This window comes from Danio aesculapii, chromosome 4, assembly GCF_903798145.1.
Source record: "Danio aesculapii chromosome 4, fDanAes4.1, whole genome shotgun sequence".
Lineage (NCBI taxonomy): Eukaryota > Metazoa > Chordata > Actinopteri > Cypriniformes > Danionidae > Danio > Danio aesculapii.
The window spans coordinates 45,364,052-45,378,377 of record NC_079438.1 but is presented as its reverse complement, the minus strand read 5'-3'; the positions used below and the strand labels follow the sequence as shown (position 1 = coordinate 45,378,377).

The following is a 14,326-nucleotide window of genomic DNA, read 5'->3' as shown; positions in this document are numbered from 1 at the left end:
AGTCTGAATTTGAATTGAATCGGCTATTCACACCTGGGAACAGCCGTACAGGCATCGCAATCTGATGAAAGCGATTTAAAGTCTCTCGCCTGTTCCTGACGGTCAAAACGTTACATCCATCAACGACTGCTTTTCTCACCGTTGTGTTAATATTCAGACTCACGCAAGAGTAAAAAGACACAAGCTGGTGTGAGATATCTGGTCATAAAAGAAAACGGAAAACTTATACGTGCCAAAACTTTACAGCCCACCGGTGAATGTTTGCAAGACACCTTCACAGGGTTGTAAAGCCCAATAAAAAGGCTCTAGTCATGTCGCTGAATAGTTCGCAAAGAGGAAAGGAGGCCAGATTAGCCGGAATTACAAACACACTGTAATGTGTGCAGACACGCTGAGTGATAAAAAGCTTTTCACACAAGCAAATTGAAAATCTTTAGACACCAGCCACCGTTTCAAATGACTAACTCGGTCCCGGAATTTCTAAAACATCATCTTCCTATGTTAATCTCTCCAGGATTTCTAGCATATTGTATAAGATAAGCCACTATTGATAGATCTCAACCCGTAGCGCAGTAAAAACAACATTTATTCTAGATGATTGCCTCACAAATTATATGTATCGCAGCAGACTGAAAAGAACAAGTACCGTAGGCTAAAAAGATCTTGTGTTTTGCGGACGGATGAGTTTCTATTCAGCTTGGAAACCTGACCTGAACTCGTGTTGACTTTAAAATACTGTAATTAACAATTTGAAATACTGTTATTGCATTTAGGTGTGACTGTAGGATACAGAATAATGTGCTGGAGATTGCAGTGATGATGATGTATGCGTTCATTTGAGGCATCCAGCTGCGTGTGTGCATGCATTTAGATTATAATGGGCCCTGTTTTATGACTGGCCTCTGTGCCCTCTTTTACCTGCCTAATTTGATATTGTTAACTGATACATTCCACTTTAAAAAAAAAAAGGAGAGGTCACGCTAACCTCTGCAGACACAGGTGGGCTTACCCGCAGGACATATACACTCTTACAAGTTCAACAATGGCATGAAAGATGTGCACAGAACCATCAATTTTAGTTTAATTGTTGGCGACAATAATGCCCAGGGTCTCATTTCATCCCAACATAGTTATATAAGATAAGATGATTAATATAAATTCTTATAGACATTATTGACGGATTGTCTCCATATTGTCAAAAAAATTATAGATAGATAGATAGATAGATAGATAGATAGATAGATAGATAGATAGATAGATAGATAGATAGATAGTGTTGGGCAATTAATTGCATCCAAATTAAAAGTTTGTTTTGACATAACGTGTGGGTATTGTGTATATTTATTATGTGTGTATACATACAGACATGCATGCATATATTGAATGTTTATTTATATTTGAATTAAAATATATGTGATACAAATTATATATAAATTTTAATATCTATGTAACAAAATTGTTGTGTATAGTTGGTTTCTATGTATGTGTGTGTATTGCATATTCATAATATACAGAATGTGTGTGTATTAGATATATTTATTATGACAAAACAAACTTAGATGCAATTCATCGTGATTATTCCTGGCCCAGCACTATATAATAATAATAATAATAATTATTATTATTATTATTATTATTATCCAGTAATTACAATAATACTGTTACTTTGTTTTATTAGTATCAATTATATAATTGTATGATATGAACGATAAAACTTCTTTGTGCTTGAAAGTAATAAAATATCTTTATTCCTCTTTCCAATCAGTTTGACTGTAAAAATAATGTTTGATAAATTTTTTTATGATTATAAAATTAGAATTAATAAAATGTTTTCTATGTTCTTTGATTATATAGAGATTAGATGGATGGATGGATGGACGGATGTACGGATAGATGGATGGATGGATGGATGGATGGACGGACGGATGGATGGACGGATTGATAGATAGATGGATGGACATAGATAGATGGATGGATGGATGGATGGATTGATAGATAGATGGATGGACGGATTGATAGATAGTTGGACGGATTGATAGATAGATGGATAGATAGATAGATAGATAGATAGATAGATAGATAGATAGATAGATAGATAGATAGATAGATAGATAGATAGATAGATAGATAGATAGATAGATAGATAGATAGATAGATAGATAGATAGATAGATAGATGGATGGATGGATGGATGGATGGATGGATGGACGGATTGATAGATGGATGGACGGATAGATGGATGGATTGATGGATTGATTTTTGTGGTGGAACTGGACCCATACACTTTCTGGATTTTTAAGATTCACCCAGTCATACTGAGAGAAATGATTATAACCAGAATTAAATGGACTACAAGACAAGATGTAAATGTATGTGTATATGCTACACACCTGCGTCTTCATTACTCATAATGAGAATACCCGTAACGCTTTTAAAGTCCTGCGACCACAAAATCATGTATAATTACAGGTGGTCTAAAAAAACATCTTGAGGGCCTCGTATAGAACCCCGAAGACCACCCAGCCCAAAACACAGGCCTCCTCGAACTCCACAGAGCGCAATGGCCCCGAACCTCTGCATCTCCTAATTACAATCATTTGCTTCATACCAAACGAACACACAACATCTGCTCCTAATGCTGCCGACTGCGATTATTAAAGAGATTTTACTCCCGGGTCGACACACAGAGGAAGCGCAACAGACAGGAATAACAAGGAGAGGTACAAGTCCGTGCGATTTGTTTTTATTAGCGAGGATACACTGCAACATGTTGAAGCAATGAGCTCGATATGTTTTGCTAGTTCATTAGTTGGTTTTTCCTGGCTCCGAAACCTGGCATGCAGTTTAACCAGGTGCTGATGAAGAGATCATTGATTTAATGTGCTTGACGAAGCTCTCTGTTGTAATAAAAATAGCACAGCATATTCTAGCAGCGCGTTTGGTGAAATACAGACTTTAAGTAAACAACTTTTGTTCATGAGATTTAATGATCATTCAATGTAATTGTCAAGTTGAATGCAAGAAACACACACCATTTATATAACCAGCTGCACTGCTACACTAATGCTAAATATATACCCAGGGATGGGCAGTATTTATGATACATGTATATCAAATATGTATTTTAAATACAAAATATTTTTTTATATTAATATTAATATTTGGCTTAATATTTTATATCAAAATACTTTAGTGTCTTGCATTTTTAAAATACTGTAAAATACTTTGTAAGAAATCTACATCAAGACATCATATAAATGCACCCCCTGATTGGTGCTTTGGATGTTATTGACCATTTAAAGTAGAATTGAAAAAATCCTCGGAGAAAGAGTATCCTGTACAAATAATAGTAGTTTTGGATGAATTACTGATGCCAAATGTTTGTCGTTAAAACTAACCAAATAAGTCCTACAGTGGCCATTCCTACAATACTTCATTGGCTGTTTCAAATGGCAGTAGTTGATCAGTAAGTCCACTGTATAGTCAATGAAGAGGAAAGATGTACGCCTTAAGATGCCGCACCATATAAAACACAAATATTTAATAATTAAAAACGCGTAATATAGATTTTACATTGAGTATTGAGGAGTTCAATAGAAAAAAAATATATTTCTGTGAACAAAAAGTTTGCAATTAACTCTATTTAAAGATATTGAGAGGTTGAATAATCATTGTACAGAGACGATGGCAGTTTTACTGGCCACATTTGCTATTAAACATTGTTTACTTCATGAAGTCAGTTCAGTGGGGAAGGGATTTATCGAATTAGTCTAATTGATGGCAGATTTGCTAAGATATTTCATGCGCTATTGTAAAAACATTTTGTAGTTTTTTAAATTCAGTATTGTATTGATACATTTGTGGCTGCAGTATTTTGTAGTTTATTTTGATACACCTAAAATAAAAAGTATTTTGTATTTTATTTTAAAATACATTTAAATCTATTTTTCACAACCCTGCATATACCATTTTCCAGTTATCATTTTAAAAAAATAAAAATTAAAATTAAAGACCTCTTGTTTAAGCAGCAAATTACCTTACTGTTTCAGGTTTTAGGTTCACATGAATAGGTGTTTTCAAAGATGGCACTGACTTCAGTCAAGTGGCAAGTCCCGTTTAAATTTAAATACTAAATTGCCGATGTATGTTTTGACTGTGTATAATTTGATTTCAGCTCACAATTAAGTCATCTATAGGTCTGGAAAAATAAAGAGACAACTTCAAAGTTATTATTTTTTGGATTTGCCATGAACAGGTGTGTGTTTGGAGTAAATTCCGCTGTTACTACTGATAGTTTGTCTTTAAGTTTTGATATTATGACACACACAATCATAAGTTTGTTTTTATGATTAGTGGGGACATTTCACGTGCATAATGGTCTTTATACTGTACAATCTGTACTTTCTATTGCCCTAAAACCACCCTACTCTATGTTTTTTGTTTAAAACGTTCTGTATGATTTGTTAACTTTTTAAAAAATGGGAACATGTACTATGATGGGTGAAAAGTTCTGCTGGCTCCAGACAGTGCAAAATACAACGCCATACTCCAAAAACACAACAATATACTATTAGCAATGTTGACAATAAATACGTAAAAGACAAAAATGCGTGAAAGACAATAAATATGTAAAGGAAACTACACATTACACACATTTAGGCACTGATAGACACAGTCAAAAAGGTGTACACATAGTTTGACTGTTGGTGGAAAATAGGCAACATTGTTTTAAGGATTCGGTTAAAGGTAGGGATTCGGTTAAACATGGTAACATGGCAATGCCCTCCTAAGTCACCTTCTCCTTGTAATATCTATGTCATTTTCATGTAATAATACAAAATCCGGTCCTTATATTTCACAAAAACACCCAAAAACACATTTTTAATAGTTAAAATTGGCAAGAAATTAAAATTCATGTAAACATGGGGCAATGTTCTCCTAAATCCCCTTCTCCTTGTAATATCTATGTCATGTTCATGTAATTATACAAATTTCGGCCCTTATATGTCACAAAAACACGCAGACACACATTTTTAATTGTTAAAATTGGCCAGAAATGGTAATTCACGTAAACATGGGGCAATGTCCTCCTAAGTCACCTTCTTCCTGTAATATCTATGTCATGTTCATGCAATTATACAAATGTAGGTCCTTATATGTCACAAAAACATGCAGAAACATATTTTTAATAGTTAAAACTGGCAAGAAATGGAAATTCAAGTAGATTATTGATAGCTTTTGCAATGATTCACCCTCATGTTTTTTTATTTCATTTAATTTTTATGAACTTTAAAAAAATAATAATAATAACAACATAAAATGAATCGGTGCCCAATCCGTTTGCCCAATTAAAACCTGCACCGTTTCTTACAATTGACTCAAAGCTCACATTCATATCTGCTTTTATTCAATACTGATTAACAGTACCCTATCCTCATGTCTACATTTTTGTAATCTTTTTTAATCCCAAAGTATAGTTTTTAAAATGGACAGAAGAACGCAAAGCCTCGCACTAACGCTCGACACTTGCACTCTACAAAGTTATATTCATATCTAACGCTTATTTTCCTGTTCAAAAGTCAAACATCTCTATTTGTTTTTGACATCTTCAATAGTTTTTCTCTTGAGTTCTTGTTCTGTCTCCAATTTTTTTCTGACTATTAATGAAAAGTCTGTGTGTTGACACCTTGTGGCCAAATTAGGAAGTGCACATTGCAGGCAAGATCGCAAAAAGCACCGGGGTTTGTGGCACAGTATGCTAACACTCTCCTGATGACAGAATTTATGTATACAGTACACAGACCCTAATATATGCATAAAAACTGAATCATACATTAGGCTGTACTCAACTGTATGTCAAAATACGTAAATAAACACTGCTAGTCTTAAATAAAATCAAGTGTGTCCAGCTATTCTATGTTTTTGCATATATGGTCAAGTGTTATTAAGCGATGTGGGTAGCGAAGGCCACCTACCAAACACAGACCTCAGTCATTCTGATGATAAATTGTGCAACTGTGAATGTTATCTTGCATCATCCCCATTAAGAATGTAATTACTCCTCTCTCAACAGGGAAATACAAGCCAAAAAAACTCAAAGAGGGGAGTATGCAACAGTAATGACACTAGACCCCCGGGGCAGGTTGATTGTTTGGGCTTAAAACACATATACGCTGTTATTCAATCCACATAATTCATAAACTGGTAACATGACAAGCCTGCTGCTAATCACAGATCCTACTTTACTCACAAACAAGGCTGTGCTTTACTCCACTGCAAGGTTATTCAAACCTGTTAGGATAGTGCTGTTTTGGGGTGGTGGTGATGACATGTAATTGAACACCATGGGATGATATAGTAATCCTCGCATAATGCCTGTCTGTGTCAAGGGCCCCTCAGACAAAGTCGTGCTATTCTGTCCTTTAAAGCTGGGCTGAAGCTTTGCTTCCTCTCTAGCCTAATCTATTTGTGGGCATGTGGTTATTGTCAAGTGATACTGCACATCTTTGTCACTTGATAATGATTATTTGTTCTACTTTGGTCCTGATTTTTAAATGAATCTGTTCCTCTTTTTTGTGTGCAGATACTCGAGAGAAACAGATTTCAGCTCATTAGGCCCGAAAGAAATGGATCATGGGACTGGAAAGGATAATAATCTTCATCAAGTCTCTCTGAGGAGCGTGTCATTGAAAGGTAAAAACCTCTGAGGGGGGTTTTGGGATTTTCTCAGGAAAGCAAACTGCATGCATACGCATACATATATATACAGTATAGTGTGAATTTCAGCAGCTGCACGGCGTGAAAATCATGCAAGCAGAAAGGATGAGCCTCCAAAACAAGCCTTCGCATGTTGCGTTTCACAGCTGAATTAGTTTAGATAATGAATCTCGTCCTGACATTTTGCGTTTCCAAGAAAAGCAAACGATCTGGTTTCCGAGGTTCGTTCGTATTAGCACACAGAATGATTCTTTATAACTTGATTCGAATGCTAGCTATTAAACCCCCATACCTTTACTACCCAAACAAGCACACACAATAAAATCTCTGTTTGGTGTGCTGGAAAGCCCCGAGCATTCATTAGCAAACCACAGAAAATTTATAAGCGTGTCTTCCATGCTATGCGGAAAAAGCTATTATAGTATCCTAAAGGAGAAATATGTATCTCTTTGTTTTTTTTAAAGTAAAATATGTTAAATGCAAAGAGAGTTGTCTGTGTACAAGGTTCCCACACTCACGTTTGACCATGAATGTACATATAAATGTGGGGGGAAACAGTTTCATTGCAGCTTTAAGGTTAAAAACATCATATTCTACTTTTCAGCTGCATTTGGTATGCAGTGCTGTTTTACCCATTCCATGTTTGGACTGAAAATCTAGTGTAATCTAGTTTTACATACTTTAATTTGATCCATAACTGTTTCCAAATCCATTTAAAAATCATTCACTTCTAATGAGCTAGTAAGTAGACGTCACATAGCATAGATTCCATCCAATAATCTCAAGAATATATTGGTTATTACTTTCAATCAGAAACAAAGTCTCCTTGTTTAATTTCTGGCCATTTTTCCAAGAAATGAATCAAATGAAGGCTGTTCTGACACTTTTTTTAATATGGAATGACAGATCATTGTATTGGTGCCTCAGTTCAACAGGAGTGGATTGCGAGTGAATGCTCTTTACAACTAGTTATAGCACAAAATAAATCTGAAAGAAGTCTTTCAACCTAGATAAAAATGTCAATGAAACAACTTGTTTCCGATTGTTATAGCAGTGTACACTACCTGACAAAAGTCTTGTCGTGGAACCCAGTTGTAAGAGCAAAACATGATAACTTGACATCTAGTTGATCATTTGGAAAAGTGGCAGATGTAGATTTTTCCCATGAATCATCTGTTGAACTGCATCCCAAATACTGTAGAAAACCTATTGGAACCCACATTAACCCAAGATTCTCACAGAAATCAGCCTTTTTGGTTAGGAAAAATCATGATTTGAGGTTACATTCAGTATGGGGGCGTGCAAGAGATCTGCAGAGTGAATGGCAACATGAACAGCCTGAGGTATCAAGACATTTGTGCTGCCCATTACATTACAAACCACAGGAGAGGGCAAATTCTTCTGCATGATAGCGCTCCTTCTCATACTTCAGCCTCCACATCAAAGTTCCTGAAAACAAAGAAGGTTAAGGTTCTCCAGGATTGGCCAGCCCAGTAACCAGAGATCAACATTATTGAGCATGTCTGGGGTAAGATGAGCGTAATCTAGAGGCCTTTGCCTTTTATATATGCCACTTCTGATACCAAATGATCAACTAAAAGTCATTTATTATTTGTTGTTGCTAAAACTTGAATAGGCGACTTTTGTCAGGTAGTGTATATGTGGAAATCTCATGTTGTGTGTGCCATTACACCCTTAATTTCTTTGGATTTGTAAATTGTGCCACAATTTATTTTTTAAGCTTCAGAACAAGATGGGATGAACAGGATTGTGGAATGTTGCATGCTAAATCATATTGCCATCATGACTAAGATGTGTCTGAAAACATGTGTTAAGCCATATCTCGCCTATTTGATTTCACTATGCAATTTAGACGCAGGCATCTTGATTAAATTTGCTCAGCAACTCGATCTGCGTCGGCTTTTTAAGGTCTGGGAATGTGAAAACACTGACATGAGAGTAAGCTAATCAGAAGCAGGAGATCCAAATGCACACAAGCCAAGAAATCTCTTTATGAAATATCACACCTGCGCTTATAAAACAGTTACAGTTGTGCAAATGTAAATGTATATTTAATCTCAATGCCAATAATTTATCATGTCGGCGGGAGCCTTGATCTGTGCTAACTTCTCAGTGTAAACGTCGGTAATTGAAGCAGCGTGCCGCCTTTCAGCTGTCAGGATGAGTGTGTGCTCACCTCTGCAGCGGTTGAGATGGCCTTATCTCCACACTGTCGGAAGCGGCCGGCTGCTGAACGTCTGCCGCACGTGTTTACCTTCTCTCATCTTCACACTCTGATTATAAGGCAGCTGCCGGCAGCCGTCTGTCTGACTGAGCCAAATCATTACCTGCCTTTAATCTCACGCTCTGATACTGCCTGTTGTGGGTAATTATTACTGCGGTGCCAAATCAACTTGCTCTCACTTGCATTTACAAAAAACTAAACAAGGAAATCGAATCATTTGCTCTGATCTCTTTAGCTTTGCAAAAGATTGACTTACCTCATCCTCCTAACTCAGTTTTCTGTCTCCTCCCTTATGTATTCTTTCAAGTTGGATCATTGGGATGTGATGTGTTTTAATATCGAGCCGCTGTTCCACAACATGCTCATGAACACGATGTGGTTTCGCGCGCAAAGCCAAGGCCAGACATTTGTGTTTCATTTTCAGGCACCGAGTAATTAGAAACAACTCGAGCATCTCCCACTCTGAGCCAGACAAGAGTGTTGACCTACGAGCTGTCAGTCATGGTGGATTATTTCCATTTTCTCAGTTTCTGTGCAGTTTGGCTTTCCTTTGTTTTCAAAGGGGCTTTGGGTGGTTTGTTACTTCACCATTCAAAAGATTTCTGACAAACTATATATATATTTTTAAGGAATAATGTTTTAACAGTAGAATTCATGCAGAAAAACAGCATTGCCCGTGATGCTGTACAAAAAATGTACAAAAAATCTCCACCAATAAGAGAGTCGCAGTAAGCAAAGTTCACCATTGATCTTTAGGCCCAATCCAAATTCTACCCTATGCTATGTTTTTATCCACCTATTTTTAAACGCATTTTGGATATGCGCATCAATTTTGTAATTGTGCATATAAAATGGATGTAATAACTTAGTAAGATAATCTTTTTATTCAATAAGAAAAAAATGCGCACAAACTAAGATGAAAACACTTTTACCGAACAAATTTCAGTATGCTCATTGAAAAAAGGCCATGTGTTTTGTTATAAGAGATCATATGATGATAAAAATGTATACGAATGCACAAACCAGCAGGCAGAACACATTGTAAAACATCTGAAACTCTGTTTTGGTCATTCTAAAACGCCCTAACCTTTTCAGTATTAGTGATATATTATTAATGACCTCCAGAACTGTCAAGAGAACTTGTGCTCCCCATCTCATGTCTTCAAACGCCCCCACGCATTCATTGCTTATCGGCATCGTTTTCTGAGGTGCAAGTCATTTATTTAATAAAGAAAAGATTCACGCAGCTTCTCCTACCACAGCAAATTCCGTTTTTGCTTTTGATATTTGGTAGCAGTTAATCAGGAAGTGACGATTTTGTTCTTTTTCGCTCGTTAGAAATGCTGCTTTATTCACACGTCTTTTATGCGATATTCCAGTTTTGCGCATAGATTTAATTCACGTTTTTGGATGGAAATATAACTAATGGTTTAGCTCAAGTGCATCAAATGAGAAGCGTCTTGAAGGGGGCGGGGCATGTCATATCCCAGAGAGCATTTGATTGGTCAAGATTTCATGACAAACTGAAATATGAGGTGACGGGAAAATAATCGTTGATCTATTTAGGCGGAAGTGACAAACTGCAAAGCTTTGGATGTTTATATCAGTTTTATATATTCCAAACGCAAATTTTGGAGCACACTAGCTATTAGATATCCTTTAAACTAACAGACTGAAACTAACATCTAAAAATTGTAATTTTAATTACATGGGACCTTTAAAAGTGGGTGGGCACGAAGGAACAGTGCTATCATTAATTGTATACTGTCCCAAAGAGCTTCTAACATTGACTTTCACCTCTGCTTTCGACTATTTGGCTTCGCTTGAATGTTTCTCTCATTGCTATCTAAAGAAATATCAGTTGTCCAAGAGGTGGTCTGCTAGTTTAAATAGCAGCTGGCCTGTATCAGCTTCTGACTACTTGACTCTTTCAGCGCAACTAAAGAGCAGCTTGTCTCTGCCGTCGTCTCCATGATGCCTGGCAGCGTTTAAAGGCCGGCAGATAGAAAGCTGCCAAGTGTGCTTGAGGTGTGGGCTGATTTGCATAGGTTAGCACACGTCAGGGCCTCCCAGCATAAACGGGCCACTGTGAGCCGCCTCTGCTGACCGCTAGTAAATCAACACAGATACATATACAAGCACTCCTCTGAGCATATCCTGTCGGCCAGGATCCGGGGGTTAAAAATGCTCTTTCTGTCGCTCTTGCAGCTAGATCAGACTCACACACGGACACTTGTTCGCACACAAATATCCTTCTGTTTCACATTCTAGACTAATTTATTTGTCATATGATATGAGTTGCAAACATGGCTCTAAACAACACTGCTTTAAAAATGCAGCTTTCACATTATTTTTTGTTCTAGACAAAGATTTTTCATCTGAAATCACTTGTTTCCACTGCTGGTAATGCATTTTCTGTGATTAAATAATGTAATATTTCCACCTTTGATTTTTTTTTTTTTTAATTATTGTGAGCAGTTTTGTGAACTATCCCTTATATTTCCTCAGATTTGACATTGTTTGCTCAGTGTGACTTATTAGTGCTTTTGAAACAATGTTATACAGCTAACAAGTCAACAGGAATGCAAATTAAATCAAAATTTCAATCGTTTGTTTAACCAGACGAGCATTTAATCTTAAACCATTCATTTGAATGCATTTACCTGTGGAGTGGTTAAACTTAGACAAGCTCAAAACATATTAGATCTGTATTTAGCTTCATCCTCTTGTGATCTGATTGATGAAATGTTATACATCATATATAAACAGGCATAGAAATTCACATATGCACACTCTTATTTCTTTAATGCCATCCTGATCTCTTGCACTCACATTTTGAAACTATTTCCATAATAGTCAGCTGCACAACAACTTCAAACGGTCCTTAGAAATATTTAGACCAAGCCAGGAGGATAAACACTACTCTGCTCTCTAATAGTCAGCTGAAACCAAGCTTCACATGTGGTCGTAATGGCTCATCTATTAACTGAGTCTTTTCATAACAATCTCAGATCTCGGTTCGGTGCCACATTTGGAAATCTGCCACTTCCACTCAAGTCACCTGAGAAGCCCCAGGGGTCTAGTTAACTGGTTTGTCATTGACTCCCACATGGAGTCTTTTGTAAAATACCTGGCATTGCTAAAAGGGTTGTTCATCCAACAAGCTAATTCTGATGTTATTTACGCAGCCTCGTGTTGCTACAGTTCAAATTTATTTATTTATTATTTATTGCATGTAACGACAAGTGTATTACAACATGAGGATAAAAGAATGACATTAAATTTTGGGGGTAAATATGTATGTGCTACATTTTTTAAATGATGTACTGATATTAAGGCAAGATCCTGCAGGCAAACCACACCTGTCTATTTTGAGATGTTTGGGTTTTATGCATTTAAAATGTGTTTTATTTTAGTTTAATGGGGGAAAACATCGAAATACACTTTTAAGTGTTTGATTTACTGCATGTCTGAAGATTTCAAATGCAATACATATCTTAAAATCTGTTTCTCAAAGAGTTTTTTCCTACTGGTCTGAGTCAAAGACCACCATTTTAAGCAGAACTTAAACTTACACCGAAACACTTCTGTTTTCTGAAGTATTAAATGTTTTTCAGACTCAGAGGTATTTTTATATTTAATTTGCATGATTATGTACAACATTTTATTCTACAAAAATGTATATATTCATAAAAGAATTAATACAAAATATATTAAGCGAGTTTTGAGCCTGACTTCATCCAAAATAGGTCCCCAAATGTCTGTACTAGAATGTAGCTTATGTAAATTTGGGCATATCTTGTAATTTAACAGGTTTTCTTTGTGTCTGTTGCTGAGCAACGGTCAGGCAAATCTTTACTAGCAGAACAACCGCTAGGGGACACCAACACCTAATGTACAGCAAGTTTCTCCCCTTAAATAAAATACTCGCAAAGAGTACATTTTATTAAAACACTCCTATCACGAAAGGTATTCAAAGAGTATGTCCGTCAATAAGACAAATGTGGGCGCTTAGAAATCTTTTAGGAAGTTTTGAGAAGGTTAAGTCCCGTTTGCCTTATTTGGAGGTTGTCCCCAAAGGCGAGTCTTTAACATCTAACTAACATTCTTTGCTTTTTATTATGGAAAAGGCGAGTCTTTGGGTCACGGTTTGGTGAACTGTATGTCAAAAGACAAACGGCGCCCTGACTGTCAGGAAAGAGAGAAACTTTAATGTCGGTAGTGACCTGAGTGACAAGGAACAGCTGAGTGTGTGTGTACACACACACATCTGGAGACCCGCAGGGCGCACACTATAGAAACCCATATGCTGGAACCGACCGTGCGTTTTTACGCACTAGTTGGTAGAAGTCCTGTGTTAGGCTACTAGAGTTTTAAGTGATGCCCATATGTGTAGAGTTGTCCAATTCAATACATGAAAATGTCATGCGAAATGTTTTCAGTTTCTGAATTATAATTTGCGCAAAAGTAAGAGCCCTGAGCGGTTTTGCTCTCTGGAGATTTGTCGAGTTTGTTGGCATATTTTATAATATATTGTTGGCCTTTTAACTTTTTATTGTCTTTTTCAAAAGTCACTGTAGTACAGCCAACATAGAAAGTCTGTTAGTTTTCGTGTGAAATCAAACCCATAAAACATAGCGCACAACTTTACACCCCGTAATTTTGGTCACGGTCATTACTGTTGTTTTAAAAACATTTTGACAGCAAGTGGTTAAGTACATATTTTGCCATTTCTCATTGACCCACACCCGCAGGTTCACCCAATTTATTGTCCTTTCTGTTAGGCTGTGATAGCTGTTTATCTTTAATTCATGTCTACGCAGTAGAAAAATAATGATGCAGATTTTTTGAACACCGTGATGTTTTACATTTTACCATCGTACTATTTAAAAAGAAATCATGAAATGTTTAAAGAGAATGCGCAAAAATACTTACGGTGACGAAGTGAGGTATTTTATTCCCGTTGCGCTGTTAGAAAATATTCACAACTGGTGTCATTTGCTCCAGTACAGCTGTCAGAAAGTAAACCAGCGGTCTTTGCAAAGGACGTGGAGGGGCTCAGTATCCAAATATCGCGAAGCAATGGGTCAGCATAGCGGAGACGCAGAAAGCGAGTTTGAATCCCAGCTGCGATGAGTAAACATGCAGTGTGCAGTCAGTTAAAGAGCCTGTGTGTTCAGTGCGCTGAAATGACATGAGCGATTCTCTCCGCTGATTGGCTGAGACGCGCGGCCCCCACCGGTCCCTCCACTCACTCGCATTCTTGCTGCTCCTCTCTCACTTCCAGAGGGCCAAAGTAAATTACACATCAGGGGACGAATGAATGCGCAAAAGCGATCATTGATTGGTTCCATTGCCATGTAG

The 14,326-nt window shown here is 36.8% G+C and overlaps 1 protein-coding gene across 1 annotated transcript in view; it reads right to left on the bottom strand.

The window, feature by feature from the left end:
• prickle1b (prickle homolog 1b) overlaps positions 1 to 14,116 on the bottom strand; it is a 30,232-nt gene extending 16,116 nt beyond the window's left edge. The window contains exon 1 of the mRNA XM_056455793.1: positions 13,898 to 14,116. The gene's annotated coding sequence lies outside the window, so the exon portion shown is untranslated. The remainder of the gene's footprint in view (positions 1 to 13,897) is intronic.
• Between the last annotated feature and the right edge of the window lie 210 nt (positions 14,117 to 14,326).